The sequence below is a fragment of the Microcaecilia unicolor genome, chromosome 1 (assembly GCF_901765095.1).
Source record: "Microcaecilia unicolor chromosome 1, aMicUni1.1, whole genome shotgun sequence".
Lineage (NCBI taxonomy): Eukaryota > Metazoa > Chordata > Amphibia > Gymnophiona > Siphonopidae > Microcaecilia > Microcaecilia unicolor.
The window spans coordinates 512,520,515-512,542,414 of record NC_044031.1 but is presented as its reverse complement, the minus strand read 5'-3'; the positions used below and the strand labels follow the sequence as shown (position 1 = coordinate 512,542,414).

The 21,900-nt window shown below is 40.9% G+C and overlaps 1 protein-coding gene across 3 annotated transcripts in view; it reads right to left on the bottom strand.

Annotated features, from left to right (window-relative positions):
- The window catches only part of SULF1 (sulfatase 1), a 317,465-nt gene that overhangs the window by 222,216 nt on the left and 73,349 nt on the right, over positions 1-21,900 (bottom strand). For all 3 annotated transcript variants that reach the window (XM_030215333.1, XM_030215349.1, XM_030215358.1), the window contains exon 2: positions 18,381-18,462. The gene's annotated coding sequence lies outside the window, so the exon portion shown is untranslated. The remainder of the gene's footprint in view (positions 1-18,380; positions 18,463-21,900) is intronic.

Sequence of the window (21,900 nt, the reverse complement as noted above, 5' to 3'; positions counted from 1 at the left end):
ATCAAGATATTCATAAAAGGAAGCAAGGAAAAAGCCTCAAAGAGATCAAAATCATATAGATTTAAAAAGCTAACTTGATCAAACGATCTTCACGTCATCATCATTGGCAAAAAATCTTCCCAATAGTGATATCTTTTTTTTTTTTAATCTTTTTTTTATTGTAATATCAATCAGAAAAAAAAATGAGAAAAGTCTCTTATATACTGTGCTTAGCTATTTCCAACTTTCAAAGTCCATTCATTACTGCTAAGGCAAAAGTAAAAGCACTTATCTTTATGAAGCACTTGTAGTATATGGAATGAAATGATTGATTCTCCCCTCGCCCCCAGGCCACGATGGCCAGCGTTTTGCTCTGCTGCTTCAGGGTCCCGGTTGGCGGGGCTTCTTTGCACTACTTCTGGCTCTAAGTGCCTAACACCTCCTCCTGTTAGGGTGTGCTAGTATTTTTAGCGCATCCTATAACTTAGCGTGTGCTAACGCTAGAGACGCCCATATATTCCTATAGGTGTCCAGTAGCGTACCAAGGGGGGGGGGGCGGTGGGGGCAGTCCGCCCCGGGTGCACGCCGCTGGGGGGGTGCCGCGCGCCTATTGGCTCTTCATTTTCATGCTCCCTCTGCTCTGGAACAGGTTACTTCCTGTTCCGGGGCAGAGGGAGCATAGAAACGAAGAGCCGACAGGCGCGTGGCACCCCCCCCCCCCCAGCGGCGTGCACCCGGGGGGGGGGGGTTCACACTATTCCAGGGGGGGGCGCTGTACCTGGGGGGGCAGGGCGCATTGGCGATCCGCCCCGGGTGTCAGCGCCCCTAGGAATGCCACTGTAGGTGTCTCTAGCTTTAGCGCATGCTAATTTTTAGTGCACACTAAAAATGCTAGCGTGCATATAACACGGCTTAGTAAACAGATTAGATTGTGAGCCCTCCAGGGACAGAGAAATACCCAGTGTACCTGAATGCAACTTACCTTGAGCTACTACTGAAAAGGTATGAGCAAAATCCAAAATAATAATAATATAATAAAATAGCCATCTTGCTATTTGTGTAGAGGAATAGCCTAATGTTTAAAGCAGCCAGCTGTGCAAACACAGATCTGGAAATTGCTGGTTCAAATCCCACTGCAGCTTTTAGTAATATTTTATTTATTTTTTTAATTGTGAGCATTTGATGGCCAGAAAAATACCTACTGTGACTTCCTTTATCTTCATTCAGTGGAGAACTACTCAGAGCATCTTTCTAGAACCTGGATGTGACATGTACCAGGTCTAAATACGGACATCCATCTTTTTACCTTTGGACCTCCCTTTCCCTTTTGCGATCAAAGTTGGAGATCGATATTTTGGCCCTCCCTAGTCCCACCCAAAGCACACCTACATTACATATGGATGTATTGCAGTGTTAGATGTCCATATCCTGCCTTTGTAAAATTGGGATTTGCTTGTTCATATCACCTGCGCTTGCCAGGTAAGATTTATGTTTGAGTATATTTATTAATGTCAAATATTTATAACAATCATATTTGAAAGCAAGGAAAGGTACCTTCATCAATACATTTTAGTAGCAATAATAAAGAAACATATACTTGATTGAGTACACTCAAGTCCACAATTGTGGATTCAAGAATTAAAACAAGCAAATTAACAAGAAAATTAAACTGGTCTAATATCTGTGTCTATTATCTATTCAGAGCTAACCTCTAAGGAGTTCTGGCTGTAATAAATTCAGAAAGTTAAACTGATTCAAAAAATACATATTTTACCGCTTGATAGTATACAATACACTTACAAGGATATCGTAAGAAAAAAGTTGCCCCCAACTGGAGCACCCCTGGTTTTAGCAAGAGAAATTGTCTACGTTTTTTTTTGGTATCTTTAGATACGTCAGGAAATATACGGACTTTGAGTCTCTCTCTTTTTTGGAAATTTTTTTTCATAATTAACTCTTTATCCATAGATAATGCCAAAGTTATTAATAAAGTTGCTGATGTTGTCAGATCTACGGTCAGAGTCTCTAAAATTGCCAAGACATCCAATGATTGTTCCATTTGTTGTTGATCCAATTCATTGACCTCCCTTTTAGGCAGGGAGTAAATTTGAGTCAAAGGCGGTAGAATGTCATCAGTAAATCCTAAGATTTCCTTCAAATATCTATTAAACATTTCTCTTGGTGAAACAGTAATCACCCTAGGAAAGTTTAAGAGTCTCAAATTATTTGATTTTTGAACATTCTCCAAATTTTCTGTTTTTCTTTTCATAATGGAAATATCCTTTATTGTCGTGATCTGTAATTCTTGCATTTGCCCTGCCTGGTCTGTCAAAGATTTCACTTTTTCAAAAGATTCTTTCTTAACTGATTCCACAAGTTCAGCAGCTTGTTCCAAATGTTTAACCCGGGATTCTAAGTCTTGAATTTGAGGACATAAAACCTTCCCCAAATTAGCAATCAGAGCCCACAGGCTTTCCAGGGTTATCTCTGTTGGTTTAGCTTCTAGGAAAGATAAAGAAACAATACCTTGTTTCTGTGTGCCTGCAGTTAATGTTTCTTTCCCTGCTGAATTTACTATCACAGTCATCGACCCTCCAGCAGCTTGGTTCGCTTCCTCCAGGGGAGCTTGAGGGTTAACAATACCCTCAAGTCTTCTTCTCTCCAGCGAGTTTTCCCCAGCTCCCGACGGTCCTCCAGCAACACCAGATACTAGCAGCTTCGGGGACAATGCCATAGCTGGAGAGGAAACACTCTGGGGCTGCGAGGGAGGAGCTTGTTGGTCAGGGCTTAAGGTCACATATAGCAGGAGAAGCGTTTCTGGTTCTCCATTCGCCGTCGTCGCCGCCAATCCGCTGCTCACCGACCCTCCAGGCACATCGCATCCTCTCAAAAAAGGATCTATAGGTCCCACTAACGAAGAGGTAAGTCGGCTTGGGGGAGCCGTTCCAGCTGATTTCCCTCATCGTTTGGGCATAGCAAAAATCATCCAAGCGTGGAGACGTGCAAGCAGCCATCTTGGATCCTCTTCAAATCCACCAGGTAAGATTTAATCGTGTCTGGCAAAAAGGGCTTTTCTTCAATGGGCCGGAAAAAGGGCCTGTAGTAAAACTGATACCAGTACTCACCTATTTACGCCCTGAGCACATAACATCATCCATTGATCTAGCAGTAAGGGCTCACACACTACATGTGCAGTGACCAAGAGCAAGTGCAAAGTGATGAATGCAGACAAGAGGAACCTGAATTCTACCTATGTAATGCAAGGTTCCACGTTGGGAGTCACCGACCAAGAAAGGGATCTAGGCGTCGTCGTTGATAATACGTTGAAACCCTCTGCTCAATGTGTGTGGCGGCTAAGAAAGCAAATAGAATGTTAGGTTTTATTAGGAAAGGAATGGAAACAAAAATGAGGATGTTATAATGCCTTTGTATCGCTCCATGGTGTGAACACACCTCAAATATTGTGTTCAATTCTGGTCACATCTTAAAAAAGATATAGTGGAATTAGAAAAGGTGCAGAGAAGGGCGACAAAAATGATAAAGGGGATGAGACGACTTCACTATGAGGAAAGGCTGAAGTGGCTAGGGCTCTTCAGCTTGGAGAAAAGATGGCTAAGGGGAGATATGATAGAGGTCTATAAAATACTGAGTGGAGTGGAACGGCTAGACATTAATCGTTTGTTTACTCTTTCCAAAAAAATAGGGGGCATGCAATGAAGCTACAAAGTAGTACATTTAAAACGAATCAGAGAAAAATTTTCTTCACTCAACTTGTAATTAAACTCTGGAATTCGTTGACAGAGAATGTGGTAAAGGCGGTTAGCTTAGCAAGGTTTAAAAAATGTTTGGACGGCTTCCTAAAGGAAAAGTCCATAGACCATTATTAAAATGACTTGGGGAAAATCCACTGCTTATTTCTTGGATAAGCAGCATAAAATGTATTGAACTTTTTTGGGATTTTACCAGGTATTTGTGACCTGGATTGTCCACTGTTGGAAACAGGATGCTGGGCTTGATGGACCTTTGGTCTGTTCCAGTGTGGCAATACTTATGTACTTATGACCAGTTGGCGAGTGCCAACTGCCGATTAATGCCAGAAATGTCACACGTGGTAAGAAATACAAAAATAATTTGTCACAGCAGTATGGGTGTGCACCAAATCTAAAATTACCACCAGGGGGCATGCTAGCCCTGTGGTAGTCTCATTTTAGTGCATGCTACATGCAAGTAGAGCCTACCATGCCTTTGTAAAAGGGCCCCTAAATCTCCCAGTTGTGAGACAACTGGAAGCAACAGGAGAAGCTATTGTCTTCTCTTCTGTGCGATGTTAGAAACGCCTGTATAGATCCTTACTTTATTATGGAAAAATCAAGAGAAAATCCCTATTGAGATTCTCCTAACAACATCACTATTGAAGGAAATGGTACCGATTTATCAACACTTGAAATTTCACAAATCTCTAAGATTTAAAAAAAATCCATAGATTCCTGGGAGTCCCAACCTTGACCATGCCCTAAAGTGTTCTTTTTAAATGGAGGCAGATAATACCTTTTTGCAAAAATTGGGCATCAGCTTTTCAGGAACATGAAGATTGTCCACAATACATTTCTGCAATAAATCCCTTTTTACTAATGCTTAGCACGTACTAAATGCTGTGAGTCCTATTTTATAACTATGGGCCATGAGGTACTTAGTGCACACTAATCTCTATTAGCATGCATTAAGCTTTAGTAAAAGGGCCACATAGATTTTAATCTGGGCTCTGCTGTTTAACTGTGGAAGGACATTTCAGGCAATACATGGACTACGAAAATATGTGGTGTAATCCATGTACCACTGCTGGTGACTGAACTTCTAGTATCTTCAAAAAACATAGAATCTTTTAAAGAAAATTAGCCAGGGTGTACATGTAATTGCAATAATAATGTAATAGTATAATCACTTCCAGTTGTAGTTCACGATCAATAAAAACTGTTTCAGTGAGGTGAAACTGCTACTATAGAACAGTGCTTTGGACCTAATCCCATGTCTTTGACAAACTGCCAAAATTGTTCCTGTTTCTTTCAGCACTGGTATGTTTGTTTTTCTTAACTATGCAGCTCTGCCCAGTTTCTAATAACTCCTTTAGTGTCATGCTCTCCTAGTGGCCTTGCCAGGCATCTGTCGAATCCAGGGAAATAACTATGACTATAATGCAATTTAATTATTGTCACCCTGACAGTTTCCTCCTGCTCCCTTGGGCTTCCAGCTCAGTGAAATGGGCATTTGCTGGGCTACAGAGCCAGGAACGTTCATGCACAATGACCTAACTTGCAGTCTGTCAGGCTCTGTGGGGGTTGCCAGAGTCTTCCATTGTGGGAACTGCTGGGGAGCTGGGTTAGTACAATCACTGGTAGTCACAACTAATCAAACGTTCAAATGTTGTGGATTGTTCTGACTCATGAGGGGGAAGTGTGTGAATACAGAGTATAATAGGCACCAACATTTCAAAATGATTGGGGGTGCCGAGCACAACACAAAGCTGTCCTCTCTGGACAAATGAAGGTGCTTGCTCAATAGTTGGGGTGCTCAGCATCCATTTTCGGCATAAATTTTAAAAAGGCCTTTTTTACAGGCGCAATAAAAAAAATGGATCAACACGCGCCCAAACCCCGCGCCTACACTACCGCAAGCCATTTTTCAGCGCGCCTTTGTAAAAGGACCCCTTAAATGAAGCAAAAATATTTAGCATACTTGTAAGCTCAGTTTATTCTCATGGACAGAAACCCAAAAATGCTTTAAGGAGGGTTGTTACCAATGTTAAGGGAATAATATACAAATTTGCCTCTTAATGCACATTAAACAGCAAAAGTTGGGCTATTGTACCATAAGTCAAAAAGGAGTAGGGATGAACATCAAAACTTCACAAAATCGGGCAACATGCCACCAGTGTAGTCAATAAGAAATGTTTACTACAAAGCACCACATGTATTCTCAGAAGCCCAGGCATGGGACTTTTATTTTGGCAGGATGACCGCTTGCCTCAGAGTTCGTCAAATCTAAGTGAACAGAAATCAAAAACATACATATATCAGAATCAACAGGAAACCAATACACAAGTGCATAAAAATTTAAAAATGAGAAAATACATAATATATAGTGTATAAAAAAGTTAGATATAATATACTATGAGTCTAATTAATACACATGGCAGAAAAACAATAAAATGTACATCAATAAAAACACATAAAAACATAAGTATTAAAATAGTCATAAATTTGAGCCAAAAATTAAAACTTCATATATAGATACAGAGAGGTCGGAATACATAAGAATATGAGAGAACCAATATTGCAATAATCACAATAAATGAAATCATGCAAATAGCGCGCCTACCCTTATTAGAGTGTATACATTAAAAGGGTACAATGTAGGGATATAAATGTCATCAATATATTAAACTTGTTGACTGAAAAACTTGTCTGAGTGCACCAGCTGTACTTAAGTACGCAGTGACAGACAATAGTATGCACAAGATAAACTAAACAAGAATGTGAATTAAAAAATACATATATTAAAAAATTATTAAAAAAAAAAACAACCCAAACCTGTTGGATGTGATGATGAAACCCTGCTGGAAACATTAGTGCTCTGAATCAGTATAATTTAAGCTCAAACTCAGCAAATGACACAGATACTATAAGCATTAAAGACAAAAATGTTTTTAGAAAAACAAAATAAATTGTATCAGCTGAGGACCAGGTAACATTACTGCATTCCAAATGTTCTGTCCCTATTTGCATGGAGGCAGGTTACCTGCTTATATGTATGTTGGACATTAAAATTGCATTGCCTGTTTACAATGCTTGTGCCCCCAGGAAAGGCAGAAAATGCTTTTTGACTACAAATCTTAAGTCTTCCTGCAGTGCTCTGTGATAGGCTCTTCATGAGCACATGTCCCTGTTCCCTATGTCTTATGGGACTTTTACCCACTGGCTGGCCCTTGTCCCTGTATATGCTGGGTTGTAGCTGGCCCGCTTCTCTCTCCAGTGGGATGGAGGGAATCTGTCTTCATGCATGCTTTCTCTAAGAACTGTAAGTTGACTTGCTGTTCCTCGTTGCATGCTCCCTGTTCAAGCTACTGTAATGTCATCAAGTTTCTACCAGTATAAGGGCCCTGTTTACTAAACAGCATTACAGGCATGTTAACGTTAACACACATTAACCATGTACGTGCCTACAATATTCCTATAGGTGCCTACATGGTTAACGCGCACTAAGTGTAGGCACGCTAAAAACACTAACTCACCTTCGTAAACAGGGCCCTAAAGGTTTGCTGAGATCTCCCAGTTCCTCTTCTATACAGAGTGAGCTGGTGGAAAACAGACTCTCCAATCTGTTGCACAGAAACATTTGTTCAACACTTCAGAACTGTGAGTCATTTCCTTTGTTTCATGTTGCATTAAAGAAGATTTTGGTTCTGAGTCTTCACAGTGATGTTATATACTCTGGTTTAAGCTGCAGTTTATCACAGCCAGTGAAAGGGCTGAACACCAGACATGTAAGACCACTGTAACATCCATCAAAAATATGTCATAGCAACTTGATCAACAAGAAATAGTAGAATTACGTATCACAGAATTAATTTGTACTGTAAACCAATTACAAACAAGCATGCTAAATAAACAAATGATGAATGTGGTGATGCATCAAACATATTTGCTGTGAAACACATCACATTCTGTTTAGTTATCTTACGTATACTAGAATATAGCTGGTGCACCCACACAAGTTTTTCAGTCAGTTTAATAACTGCTGATATTTGTATCCATGCATTGTATCCTTTTTATGTATACACTGTAATAAGGTTATGCCCGCTATTTGCATGATTACGTTTATCATGCTGCACATACATTTGATGTTATTGCAATATTGGTTCTCTTTTATTCTTATTATGTAGTCTGACATCTCTGTAAGTATGAAGTATGAACTTTTGGCTCAAATTTATCCCTTCCCTTGCTGAAAACCAAATGGCGCTGTGTTTCCCTTCCAAACCCTTCTTCACCACTCCTCCCTACCCGCCCCTTTTCACATTAACCCTTTATTCTCCTATCCTTTCTATCTACTCCCACTCCTCCCTCCCCCTCCCCCCCAGATTCTTCATGAGCCTTCAACCCGGTTGTAATCGGCCCCCCTTTAAGGGGTGAGCCTTTCCATTAACTGTTATTTTAATACTTGTTTTTATGTGTGCTTTTATTGATGTGAATTTTATTATAGATTTTCTGCCATGTGTATTAATTAGCTTCTAATTGTTACTGCTCATTTTTTATTCAGTCTCTTTAGAGTTTTTATATGTTATATCAAGTTTTTTTTCTATATTATGTATTTTCTAATTTTTAAATTTTTATGCACTTCTGTATTGGTTTCCTGTTGATTTTGATTTATGTATGTTTTCTATTTCTGTTCACTTAGATTTGTCAGTCCTTGAGGCAGGCAATCATCCTGCAGAAACAAGGTCCTGTGTTGAGTCTTCTGAAAGCACATGTGGTGCTTTGTAATAAAAACTTTTCTTACTGACTAGACCAGTGGCATGTTGCCAGATTTGTGAAAGTTTAATGTCCATCCCTGCTCCTTTTTGACTTTAGGTTTCTTGCATAGGGTTTTTTTTCTGGTCTCTATTGCAGCATAGGGATTTTTTTTCTGGTCTCTATTGCATCATAACACGTTTACCATGAGTTGCATGAAAAGTATGCAAATAATGCACGTGCCTGATAATTGATTTGAACAATAAACACAGCATATGGTGAGTTTTCAAAGGCATTATTTGTGGAAAAATAATGCCAGCTTCGAGCTGGTGCTATTTTTCCTCCCTTGAAACACAAGGCTGCTAACACATAGCCAGATGCTCCTGGGCACCATCTTAAAGAGACCATAGTAACATAGCAAATGACGGCAGATAAAGACCCGTACGGTCCATCCAGTCTGCCCAACAAGATAAAACTCATTTTATATGGCATGTGATACTTTATATGTATACCCGAATTTGATTTGTTCTTGCCATTCTCAGGGCACAGACCATAGAAGTCTGCCCAGCACTGTTCTTGTACTAAAAGTTCTGAAGCTAACGTCAAAGCCTCTTAAAATATATATTCCAGCTTGTCTATATCTATTCAGTTACGATCAGGGCATAGACAGTAGAAGTCTGCCCAGCACTGGTTTTGCTTCCCAATTACAAGTGTTGCCACCCAATCTCTGCTAAGGTTCCATGGATCCATTCCTTCTAAACAAAATTTCTTTGTGTTTATCCCATGCATGTTTGATTTCCATTATCGTTTTCATCTCCACCACCTCCCGCTGGAGGGCATTCCATGTATCCACCACCCTCTCCATGAAAAAATACTTCCCAACATTACTCCTAAGTCTGCCCCCCTTCAACCTCATTTCAGGTCCTCTAGTTCTACCACCTTCTCATCTCCAGAAAATGTTTGTTTGTGGATTAATACCATTCAAATATTTGAATGTCTGTATCATGTCACCCCTGTTTCTCCTGTCCTCCAAGGTATACATGTTCAGGTCAGCAACGCAAATCCCATACCATTTTTGTAGCTTTTCTTTGCACTGCTTCCAGTCTTTTTATTTCTTTAGCAATATAGGGCCTTCAAAACTAAACACAATACTCCAAGTGGGGCCTCACCAACAACTTGTAAAGGGGCATCAACACCTCCTTTCTTCTGCTAGTTATACCTCTCTCTGTGCAACCTAGGTCCTTCTAGCCATGGCTGTCACCTTGTCACATTGTTTCATCACCTTCAGATCCTTGGACACAAACACCCCAAGGTCTCTCTCCTGAGTTGCGCTTACTAATCTCTCCCCTCCTATTTGATCTCTCTCTTTGGGTTTCTGCTCCCCAAGTGCATCACTCTGCACTTCTTGGCATTAAATTTCAACTGCGAGACCCTCAACCATTCTTCTAACGTTTGGAGATCACTTCTCATTGTTTATACTCCCTTCAGGGTATCCACTCTATTGGTTGCTTCATGTCATCCATAAAAAGGCAAACCTTTCCTTCCAACCCTTCAGCAATATCTCCCACAAATATATTAAACAGAATCAGCCCCAGAACTGACCCCTTAAGAACTCCACTGCTCATATTCCTTTCCTCCAAGCGGATTCCATTTACCACCACCCTCTGGCACCTGTCGGTCAACCAGTTTCCTATCCAGTTCACCACCTTTGGTCCTAAGTTCAACCCTCTCAGCTTATTCATGAGTCTTCTGTGGGGGGCTGTATCAGAGGTTTTGCTGAAATCCAAGTAGATTACATCTAGCGTACGTCCTTCATCCAATTATGGTCACCTAGTCAAAGAAGTCAATAAGATTCGTTTGACAGGATTTTCCTTTGGTAAAGCTATGTTGCCTTGGGTCCTGTAACCCATTGGCTTCTAGGGAAAGGGAAATGGGACTTGATATACCACATTTCTGAGGTTTTTGCAACTTCATTCAAAGCGGTTTACTTATATTCAGGTACTTATTTTGCACCAGAGTCACAAGGAGCTGCAGTGGGAATTGAATTCAGTTCCCCAGGATCAAAGTCCACTGCACTAACCACTAGGCTACTCCTCCACTCCTAGTTAGTTAACTTCTAGAAAGTTAACTATCCTTTCTTTTAGCAGCAACTCCATTACTTTTCCTACCACCAATGTGAGACTTACCGGTCTGTAGTTTCCCACTTCTTCCCTGTCTCCACTTTTGTGAAGAAGGACCACATCCATTCATCTCCAATCTCACGGAATCTCTCCCATCTCTAAAGATCTATTACATAAATCTTTAGATTTATTTAATAGATTTATTTTAGGTCTTCCGGGACCTCTCTGAGCTTCCTCAGTATCCTGGGATGTATCCCATCTGGCCCCATAGCTTTGTCCACCTTCAGATTCTCAAGCTGTTTATAAACTCTTTCTTCCATAAATGGTGCAGTATCCATGCCATTCCCAGATGTAGAAAAATGTCCTGGGTGGACTCCCCTTACCTCCTCCCCAGTCAAGTTTTCCTGGACCCCAGGTCAAGCTCCATCAATCCCTTTGAAACCCTTGCCAGGCCTCAAGTGAATTTGTCTATCCCTCATCACAGTCCCTCCAAGTCAAACCATCTACCTTCTCATACCCCAACTGCCCTTGGTCCCCCTTTGGGGTTCCTTTGATATCCAGTGGATAGGTCAGGAGAAATTGCCTTTTCTACTCTGCCCTCTTGGGCTCCAAGTTCAAAATGCTGCCAGTTGACCCCTACTTATAGTGACATGAGACTACCACTAGGGGTCAACCAATGCCCTCTTTTTCTGGAAAACTGATGGGGGCACAAGCAAGAGGAGATTTTTTCTTATTCCAGCCACTGGGCACTAGGGGAACCTCCAGTAGTTCAAAGAGGGTCCTTGGGGGGGGGGGGGGGGGTCAGAGTTTTGATTTGGTGTCCAGGAAGGGGCTGTGGGGAGGGATGGAGAGCTCTTGTCTTGGCATCTGGAAGGAAAGGAAGGGTCCATATGTGACATTTCTTTTTATACCAGTAACTTTTAAGACGCTCCTGGGGAGCAGAATAACTCAAGCTTGCAAAGTTGATAGCAAGTTGCATTAATACTGCAAGTTAGCAACTTTCATGATATTGAGTCCCGCAGTAAATTAAGCTGCATTAATGTGCAATATTTTACTGCAGCTTAGCAAATACTCTCTTGAGTGTGCTAAACTGAGCATGGTCATTACTCTCTTAACTGCTCCTGCTTGCTTTAAAGAGATATGGAACTGAGTATGGCATATGAGGATTGCTTGTAAAAGTAGAAGACGTAGGAGAGTGGGGTCATTCCAGGTGAAGAGGTCAAAGGAGAGTGAAGAGTTCCTGGAGAGCATAAAATTGACTTGAGCACATGTTTTTCTAGTAATACACGTGGATATATTCATCATAAATTGAATGACTCAGTTTTATTGTGTCTGAGCTGCTCATATTAGGATAAATGTATTTTGGAGGCATTCTAAAAATTGGCACATACAGTACAATTATGCAAAACAATATGATACATTCCGCAGTTGACCTTGTGGTTTTATGCAGATTATAGAACCTTAAGAAGCTGGTCATTTATCAGGAAATTACAATATTTAAAAAAACATCTGCTACCTAAAACATATGATCCAATGAAACTGTGACCAATTATAGTTACAATAGTATTCCTACTAACACTAAGCCTAAAAATGGAAACCCAATTTTGCAATGTAACCCTTCACAATTATATTAGTCTTTTAAATTCAAGACATACTGCTTAAATAAATGTCTTTATTTCTAAAATCCATGTAATTTACAACCGATAATAATAAAACAACAACATGTTTATCTAATCTGGCAGCTTGAAATGAGAACAAATTGTCAAGCAACCTAAATCTCTTCTTATTTTTTAAGAAGGATCAGTAAAAAGCTTGGTATTCCTTGTAATTTTGAAAGATGCAAGAAAGACAAAATGATTCAATAGGTATAATGGAGCTAGTCCAAACAGAACAGTAAGCAGAAAAATGTAAAGGAGACTCGAAGCCAATGGATTTTCAAATAATAATCTGACACTATCATATTATTTCAATAAGAAAATTAAATGCAGTGCTGTGTTTTGAATGGATTGGAATCTTAAGTAATTGCTTAGAGCATCCCAAATAATGTTACAGTAAACACCATTCTGTAAAGGTGCATGTAACTGGTTTAGAATGTAGGTACTAAGGGGCACATCAATGAGCAGAGCATGGGTAGGGACCATATACCTCACAGAGGGGCCCCCTGTAAGGTATATTTTCTGGTGCATGGTGAAAATCGGGTGGTAACTCCAACTTGACGTGCATAGGCGATTACTGCACAGTTAACGCAAGAGACCTTACTGCTAAGTCAATGGTTGGTGGTAAGGTCTCAGACCCAAAATGCACATGCGCCAATTTTTATTTTATGTTATTTTTATTTTTCAACAAAAATTTTAAAAAGGCCTTTTTTTACAGGTGTTATGAAAAATGGATCTGCGCTCGTCCATAACACGCACCTACACTACTGCAGCCCATTTTTCAGTGCACCTTGGTAAAAGGATTCCAGAACCCTGTAGGCTACACATGCCCATGTCATGCTAATGCTCTAGTTACACTATGTCTATGGCAGGCCTAATTGAAAGCGTGATACATTTTTGGCACATCAATGATGACTTGCACTAGTAATCTATAATGGAATCTTGGCGTCAAGATCCCATTATAAAATTGACACTCAGCATGTGCCAAATGAATGTCAAAATCAGCAGGCAACTTTACAGAATTACCCCCTTGATGTATTAGAGCTTGTCATCTCCTAATGAAACATACAAATAAGGGAAATTCTTTTTTTCTGACACTTGAGAATGGAAACTCTGAAAAGGAATCCTTTATTGACTTCTCAGTTTTGCAGTACATGAACAAACCCAAGGCCAGTTACTTTTTTCCACTAGAATGGTTTTCATTTGAATTCTTAGGTTGACAGAACCAATCAGCTTTGTTTTATGCTGTGTAGTTCTCATAAGCAGGTTAAAAGTGTGTGAAATAAAAAAGAAAGAAAGAAAATAGCTGGCAAAGATCCTTCTCCTGCCATCCCAGCCCCCCTCAGTAAAATAAGAAAAGAAATGAGGAGGTTGGTATTCAGCAGGATTTACAGGGAGGCATAGCTCATACATGGATAAATCCTGTGGACTGGGTCATGCACAGATTCTCAGTGGCACTTACTTGGAGAATGCTTCTGCAAATCCAGGCAGACCATCTTGGCACTAGGCAGGTCCGAGTCCATCTGGGCAGAGCCACAAGTTACTCATGGGGTCTTTTACTAAACTGCAGTGCGTTTTTAGCTCATGGTAGAAATCAGCTGGTGGTAAACACTTAGATGCCCATTATATTCCTATGGGCATCTTTTTTTTAAAATAGTTTATTTATATCATTTTTACATTTACATATCAACATAAATGTAGCGGAAATTACAAGAAACATAATAAATCAACTTATAATTTTAAAGGAAATACTTCTAACATTTTGTCCACAATCAACCAAAGATCCAAGTACTAGGTAAAAATGAAAAGGTAAATTATTACAAATGAAAGTTTGAGAGGGAACATAGTCTCGAGAGCCTACATAACAGCATTTATTCACTGGGAAGCAATCACTGGTTTTTCCACACTTTCTTGTGCCTCAATAAACTGTAACAATTTTAAGGGTTCAAAAAAAACAATTATTTTCATTTAGAGATACCAAGCATCTACATGGAAATTTTAGTTGAAATACAGTGCCAAGTTTGAGAACTCTTGTCCTGTAAGACAAGAACTCTCTTCTTTTCTTCTGGGTGTCTCTAGCCAAATCCGGGAAAATCTGAACTCTTGATCCCATAAGTTCTGTATTAATATGGCGGAAATAGGTCCGAAAAATATTGTTTCTATCCATTCCTATGGGCATCTTTGTGTTTAATGCCAGCTGATTTCTACCACGAGCTAAAAACGCTATCGTGGTTTAGTAAAAGACCTCAGTTATTTATTTAAAAAAAAAAAAAAAAAACCTTTGTATACCCTCCTCTTGATGAAAGCCATTCAAGATGGTTTACAGATATAAAAGTGCACATTTTTAAAGCAGATGTTTAAAATACCTAAAAAATGTCCAAACCCCGATTCTGAAAAAACTTGGGATTTGGATGTTTCAGAGTTGTATGTTTGGGAAGCTTGCCAGGTGCCCTTGGCCTGGACAGGATGCTGGGCTCGATGGACCCTTGGTCTTTTCCCAGTGTGGCATTACTTATTTTTTATCTAGATCTGTTTCAATCACATCCAATTTACAAAAGGTTGCTCCAATTCAGCAGCTGATCACTGGATGGATTAAGACATGACCTTTCCTTAATCCCCCAGTGGTTGCTGTTCCCCCTTCCTTTCCCCTGAATCTGAAAAGGAAAACCAGGCTGTATGTCACTTGCAGGTATTATGGCCATTCTAAACAAAGCAGGAAGCACCTTCTAGAAACAGAAATATATCTATGAGACACCTGCAAGCCTCAAAGCTACTGAAGTGGAGTACATTCAAGTGGCACTATATAAGATAATATTAAAGCCACGCAAATTCCAGGGCCTACAGGGTAAGGAAGAGACACAGTGGGTCAGTTTGGAAAGAGGGAATGGCAAATGTATTTACACTGGTGTGCTATACAGGCCTCCTTCACAGACAGAAGAAATGGACAGAGATTTAATTGAAGATATAGAAATATAGTTGTGAAAGGAAAAGTACTACTAATGGGTGATTGTAGTATGCCAGATATTGATTGGGGTATACCCAGGGCTTTTTTTGAGGGGGTACTTGGGGGTACTGAGTACTGGCACCTTTTTCATTGTCTGCTAAAACTGACCCATAGAACCCAAGTTTTAATGAAAGAGCTCAGGCTCTACACACCAATTCTGCCCTTTCATAGATTCTGTGACTGGTTGCAGGGGGCCTGGCTATTGTGGGATGTCCCTCAGTGATCACCCCACCCCTGAAGGGTGGCCTGGCATTTGAGTACCGGCACCTTTTTTGCTAGAAAACACACACTGGGTATACCTATTGCAGGGTCTTCCTGAATTCTCTACAGGGAGAACTATTCCAGCAGTTGGTAATGGAACCCATGTGGGATGGGGCCATACTGGACTTGGTACTTATGAATGAGGAGAGTGTTTCTAATGTTATAGTGGGTGATCATCTGGTTTAATATTAAGATAGGAGTGGAGAAAGTTCTTTCAAAAGTGAAGGTTCTAGACTTAAAAAAAAACTAACTTTATTCAGATTAGGGATTACCTCAAGGAATTGCTGTCTTGATGGGAACATCTGGAAGAAGTAGGAAAGCAGTTGGCAAAACAGAAAGGAGCTACTGTAATGGCAATAAACCTTTTTGTAAGGAAAGTCTCAATATGCATACTTTGAAAGAAAAGTGAGAGAAGGAAGATACAATAGAGATATGGAGGTGTGGCCTAGTGGTTAGGGTGGTGGACTTTGGTCCTGGGGAACTGAGGAACTGAGTTCAATTCCCACTTCAGGCACAGGCAACTCCTTGTGACTCTGGGCAAGTCACTTAACCCTCCATTGCCCCATGTACCCCGCATTGAGCCTGCCATGAGTGGGAAAGTGCGGGGTACAAATGTAACAAAAATAAATAAAAAATGTTTAAATATCTCCATGGTATAAATGCACTGGAGTTGAGTCTTTCAATTGAAAGGAAGCTCTGGAATGAGAGGGCTTATGATGAAGGTGAAAGGAGACAGACTTGGAAGTAACCTGAGGAAATTCTTCACAGAAAGGGTGGTGAATTTGTGGTGATGGAGGTGGAGATGAAAACTGTATTTGAATGCAAGAAAGATTGGGACAACTATATAGGATCTCTAAGGGACTAAAGATGGCATGGATAGGCCATATGGTCTTTATCTGCCTTCATTTTTCTAGGAGTCTCTCATGAGTTACTTTGTCAAATACTTTCTGAAAATCCAGATATACTATCAACTGGCTCAATTTTATGTGCATATTTATTCACACCTTCAAAGAAATGTAGTTGGCTTTGTCCCATTAATATATTTATTATAAAGAACAATATTACTTTTCTCCACCATTTTGCCCGACACTGAGGTTAAATTGATACAGATCAACTGGTGTTATTGTATATGTCAAGAATGGGTGGAGGGGCTACAAGGGCCCTGACCCCACCAAAATTTTCCTGCAAGCTGTCACCTTTACTTAGCCTTTGGACCTTTAGACAGGAACTCAGAGCTGACCCATCTGCCTAGGGTGGCACAATTTAGGAGGTAGCACTGGCTCGGTCTCCACCATCTCTCTGCTCCACCCCTCCTCCCCCCATGATCTCCGACATCCTTCTTCCTTCCCCCTGACTTCTCTGAGGTATTCAGCACTTACCTCCCTTCCCCTGGGACGGTGCATCCCCCCATGGTCTCCAGCATCCTTCTTCCTCCCTCATGACTACTGCGACATATTCAGCATCTTGCCTCCCTTCGGATGGTGAAGTGGAAGTCAGCATCTGTCGAAGATGCATTGCAGCCAGCATGGGGCCTTGAATATCCATGCATGCTTTGGCCTGCTAGCTTCTGCCCCTTCCAAAACAGGAAGGTCAGAGAGGGTGGGCACCACCAGGCTTTGATCAAGAGTGGATGCTCAAGGTCCTATGCTGGCTGCCATGTATCTTTCTGCTGAAACCATTCTGCTTATCCTTGACCTGCTCTGGCCATCAGCACCATTTGCTGGTTAAAATTAGAAAGCAACTACTTCCTGTTTGTGTGTCCAGCATCTCTCGCTTACCCTAATTCTCACCCCCATCCGTCCATAGTGTCCAGCATTTCTCTCCTTCTCTACATCATTCCCCCCTCTGCCATAGTCTCCAGAATTCTTTTTTTACCCTAATTTATACTTTGATTTTAACAAGCATATGGTGCAAATGGCTAGAGCCAGACACAGATAGCAGAGCACAAGTAGCACATAGGAGACTGGTGCTGAGAATTGGAAAAATGGGGATGGGGGCAGGAGGTGGCTGGGGATACAGATGAGTCTGATATAGGGGATAAGGCAAGGGGCTAGGGGCTGATTTGAGGGAATGTATAGCAGATGTTAGAAGTGGTGGAAGGGGGCTAATGCTAGGTCTGTGAGGCAACATCTCAGAGATGACTGCAAATAGGGATTGAAGAAGGGATCTAATGTTGGGTCTGGGTAGGGTTATGGTTCCAGAAAGAGGAGGACATATTGGTCCAGTCCTGGTTTTGCTTCCATTGATCAGTGGAGCTCTATGGTAACCCTAGGTCTGGGAAAAGGGAGCTGGAGTAGATGCAGGGGCTGTGGTGGGAAAAGGAAGAGAAGGACAGATACTGAGAGTGGGTGGTGGAAGAAGCGAGGGCATATGCAGGGAAAGGTGAAAATAAAGGAGCAGACGATGGATTGAGGAACAGAAGTGGGACTAGGGGAAGGAGCAGAGTGTAGGCCCTCCAAACTAAATGGCATTTTGCTGTTCTGGGCATTACATTGGCCACATTCTAATTTTCATATTTTGGATGAATGCTGTTGTCAGCCTCATGAAGGTGGTCTATAAAGTAGACTAAAAAAGAAATGGGACCAATTGATTTGTGCAGTGGCACAATTTAGGAATGCTCAACCCTCTGCCCCTCAGACATGCTCCCTCAAAGTGATCCCATACCTAAAGTGTACCAATCACATTTTGTTACTCTGTTGCTCACAGAGGTGGTCTTTTATGAAGTGGCGGTTAAGACCAATGCAGGCCCCCTTTTATCGCAGCTTGGTAAAAGGACCCCACAGAGGCTTGAAGAGGATCAGTAAATTGCAGAATATCAGCTAAACAATTTTTTTTTAAAAGATAAATGATTTATTACCTTTAGAAGATGTTGGTCTAAAGCTTGCAAAGGGACCAAAGGTCAAAAGTTCAGCTTCCAAATGCTGTTTTAAAACTGGAGCCTATGAATATAAAAAAAAATGATTTTTAATTGCATTCTATTCTCCACAAAGCAATCTGTGTAATCTAATAAGTTGATACAGGGAAGAAGAAAGGAAAGCAAAAATTAAAAGTTCAAGTGGAGGTGGTCCTGGACCTATGTTGAGTTCCGCTGGTGGCGATATTCCCGGATACTCAATGCTGGGCTATGTCCAGGCTCCAGCTTTGAATATCCGGGTTTATGTGACCAGCTCCGTCTTATGTGGTTAAGTGTAATATTCAGCCCAGGAAAAGCCCACGAGTCCTTATTGTCTATAAAAGGGGTGGTAGTGGTAACTGCACACATGATAACTTTTTTAAATGGTTGCATGCTAAATGCAATTTAGCATATAGCTATTAATAGAAAAACACAGAAAAAGGCAATTTTTACTGCCTCAGTAAAAATGGCCTTAGCTTGCGTGAAAAACCTGTGCAAGGGCATGCTAAGTCCACTTGTTACCGTACTTTAGTAAAAGGGCCTTTATTTCTTGAAAAGTTTGTTTTATGATTTCTTTAAAGTACTCTGTACTATTTGAAAATATTTTTAAAAAATAATAATTCAATCAGTATTCGTTCAGTGGTGGTCTTTTTTTTTTTTTTTTAATGGTGACTGTTGCTGGCTAAGTTAGCCCTAGATATTCAATGCCAGGCCATGTCCAGAATAGACATTGAATAACCTGCTGTCACTGGACATGTTTTGGCTGTGAGGAGTTATGTGGGATGGGACCTGCTTAAGACTTATGCCAGCTCCAGCTGAATATTGGCCGGGACCCAAATAAGAAGTCCACGTTTGTCCAGCCTATCCTTCCCTTGCTGCTGCCCCCCCCCCCCCCCCACCAAGTTGCAACAGGCCCTCCAAACCCCACTTGCTCCTGTTAGAAAATGACTGCCAAGACCTCTAGCGATAGTTCCACAGTACTACCACTAGGGGTCAGCATCTAGTGGTAGTATCACAAGACTACCACTAGAGGTTGCTGTGGCCATTTTCTATCGAGTGCTAAGGGGCAAGAGATAGTGGGTTTAATTCCTGCTCTGGTGACCACTAGACCACCATGGTTCTTCAGGTAGGTAGGCCCAGGGAGGTTGGGGGGGATCAGAGTGTTGTCAGGGGGAGGCCTGTGTGTGTGTGTGTGTGTGTGGGGGGGGGGGGGGTGACAGGGATCAGCTTCACACTGCTACCTGGTAGTTATGCAGGTGCTGGTCGATATTCAGTGTTGGCATCCACATAGTTTAATTTTTTAGATTCTTAATATACTGTGGTACAGCCAACTTGGTTTACAGCTAACTAGGCAAAGTTAGGGCAGCTATTTATGCAGTCCAAATGCCTGGTTAGCAATACAAACACTGGCACTGAATATTTCCAGAATCTGCATAGCTGTCGGTTCCTCTCCCACTGTTCTCAAAACATCTCTCTCCTCACTTTCAAATTGGCCTGTTAGTGGTGATATTCAGAGGCACTACCTAGTTAAGTGCCACTGAATATAAGCGGCCAGTCCGCTGAGTGTAATTTAAGTGGGCAGAAGCCTCTCCTGCCTGCTTAAATCTCTTTGAATATTGGATTTTGACAAATTGCAAGTTTAAGCTATGCTGGGGTTGACAGAATCACGTGTGCACTGAAAATCTGGGTTTAGTATTTTTTTTGTTTTACTTCAGATGTAGTAATGTAGAGAGATGGATAGTGCACAATCTTAACTATTCTGCATTAATCCCAAAATAAAATGTGTGCTTTAATGATGTGTTGTAATTTTTAGCACACTTTCTCACACTGGAAGCAAATTCCATCTGAAAGTACTTAGCATGCAAAGCTTGCTGAATAGCATGCTCCTCGACTTCTCTCCCGTTTAGCACACATTTCTGTGCCATGAAACAATTAACTTTAGCACACAAAAATCTGCATTGTAGCTAAAGAAATAAGCTACACTAAGCATTCCATGATTTGTTACATTGGACCCTATGTAGCTTTAATAGTAGGACAGATGTTCTGAGACAAGACTTAGGTGTAAAATGATAAATTAGAACATTTGACTCAAATCACATCTCTTGACCCATCTACTGGGATGACTCTACTGTAATAAATCACCTTTCAAACTCTGTTACTATTTGGAAGGAAAAAATTTTTTTAAACACCTGCTCAATTTTACAACAGCAATTAACGGCATCATTCAGTCACCAGGGTCAGCTGCCTAGATAAAGTAAGTGCTTTCAAAGTACTGTAATGTGATACTGTAGTTAGGTTAAATATATATTTGTATTCTTGCTCCTTCTGCAGCACATAGCAATTATTGTTAACTACTAATCCTGTGACTACTGGTAAAAGGTCCTAAGCCTCTCCCAGGGATGAAATGAGTGTTTTACACAAAATTTTCCTGCTTCCGTCCTCTTGTTCATATGAGAAGCAGCTCTACATATGAGAAGCAGAGGCCAAGAAAAATGGTACCCTTTACTAAAGGGTTGCCGTACGGCAACCCAGAACTATGCTAGCCCAATGCAGCTGAGCACTAATTTATTTATTTATATGCAGCATTTGTATCCCACATTTTCCTACCTATTTGCAGGCTCAATGTGGCTTACATTATGCTGTAATGGCGATCGCCATTCCGGAATGAGAAAGACAGAGTATTATTGCATTTAAGTACAGAAAATATAGGATAAGTTATAAGTAGTAGATCTACAGTTCACTTCAGGCATTAAAGATCAGGGCAGATGTAAAAACATTCAACAGTATTCATGTGAATAAGTAAACAAATAAAAAGAGTTCAATGTTGACTTGAATTGGTAAGGTTTTGATGTCTGGTCATTATGAAGGATCTTTTAGGTACGTCTCTTTGAACAATTTAGTCTTTAGTAGTTTACGGAAGTCTGTCAGAATCCGGTGATAACTGGGAAGTGCTGCATGCTGCCCGGTTACCGTGGGAGCCCTTACCGCCAGTAAATGCTACCCCCCCCCCCCTGCATGACCACATGGCTTTTTACCCACTGTAGTAAAAAGGGCCCTTTTTCCGCAACTTGGCAAAAAGACACCTAAGTGTGCTAAGTGCCATTCTGTTGTGCATAACTAATTTGGTGTGTCGGTGCTAGGGGGCATACCCAGGGGTGGAGCATGGGCGTGGGTGCCAACTGATGTGTGTACCTTACAGAAGTCCTGGCAGAAATGCATTCCTTTACTACGCTAATGCGCCAACAGACTCCATGCCTATGGCAGGTGTGACTAAAAGTGTGTTACATTTTTGGTGGACCAATGGTGGCTTGCATTAGTATTTTATTAAAAAAAAATCATGGTGCCACATTCCCATTATGGAATTGGCACACAGCATGTGCCAATGGGGCAACATAATTGGCACACACGCTTATAGAATCACTCCATAACATATTACTTCATGAGTTCTGCCATACACCCTTGTGTCAGTGCTGACAAACCTGGA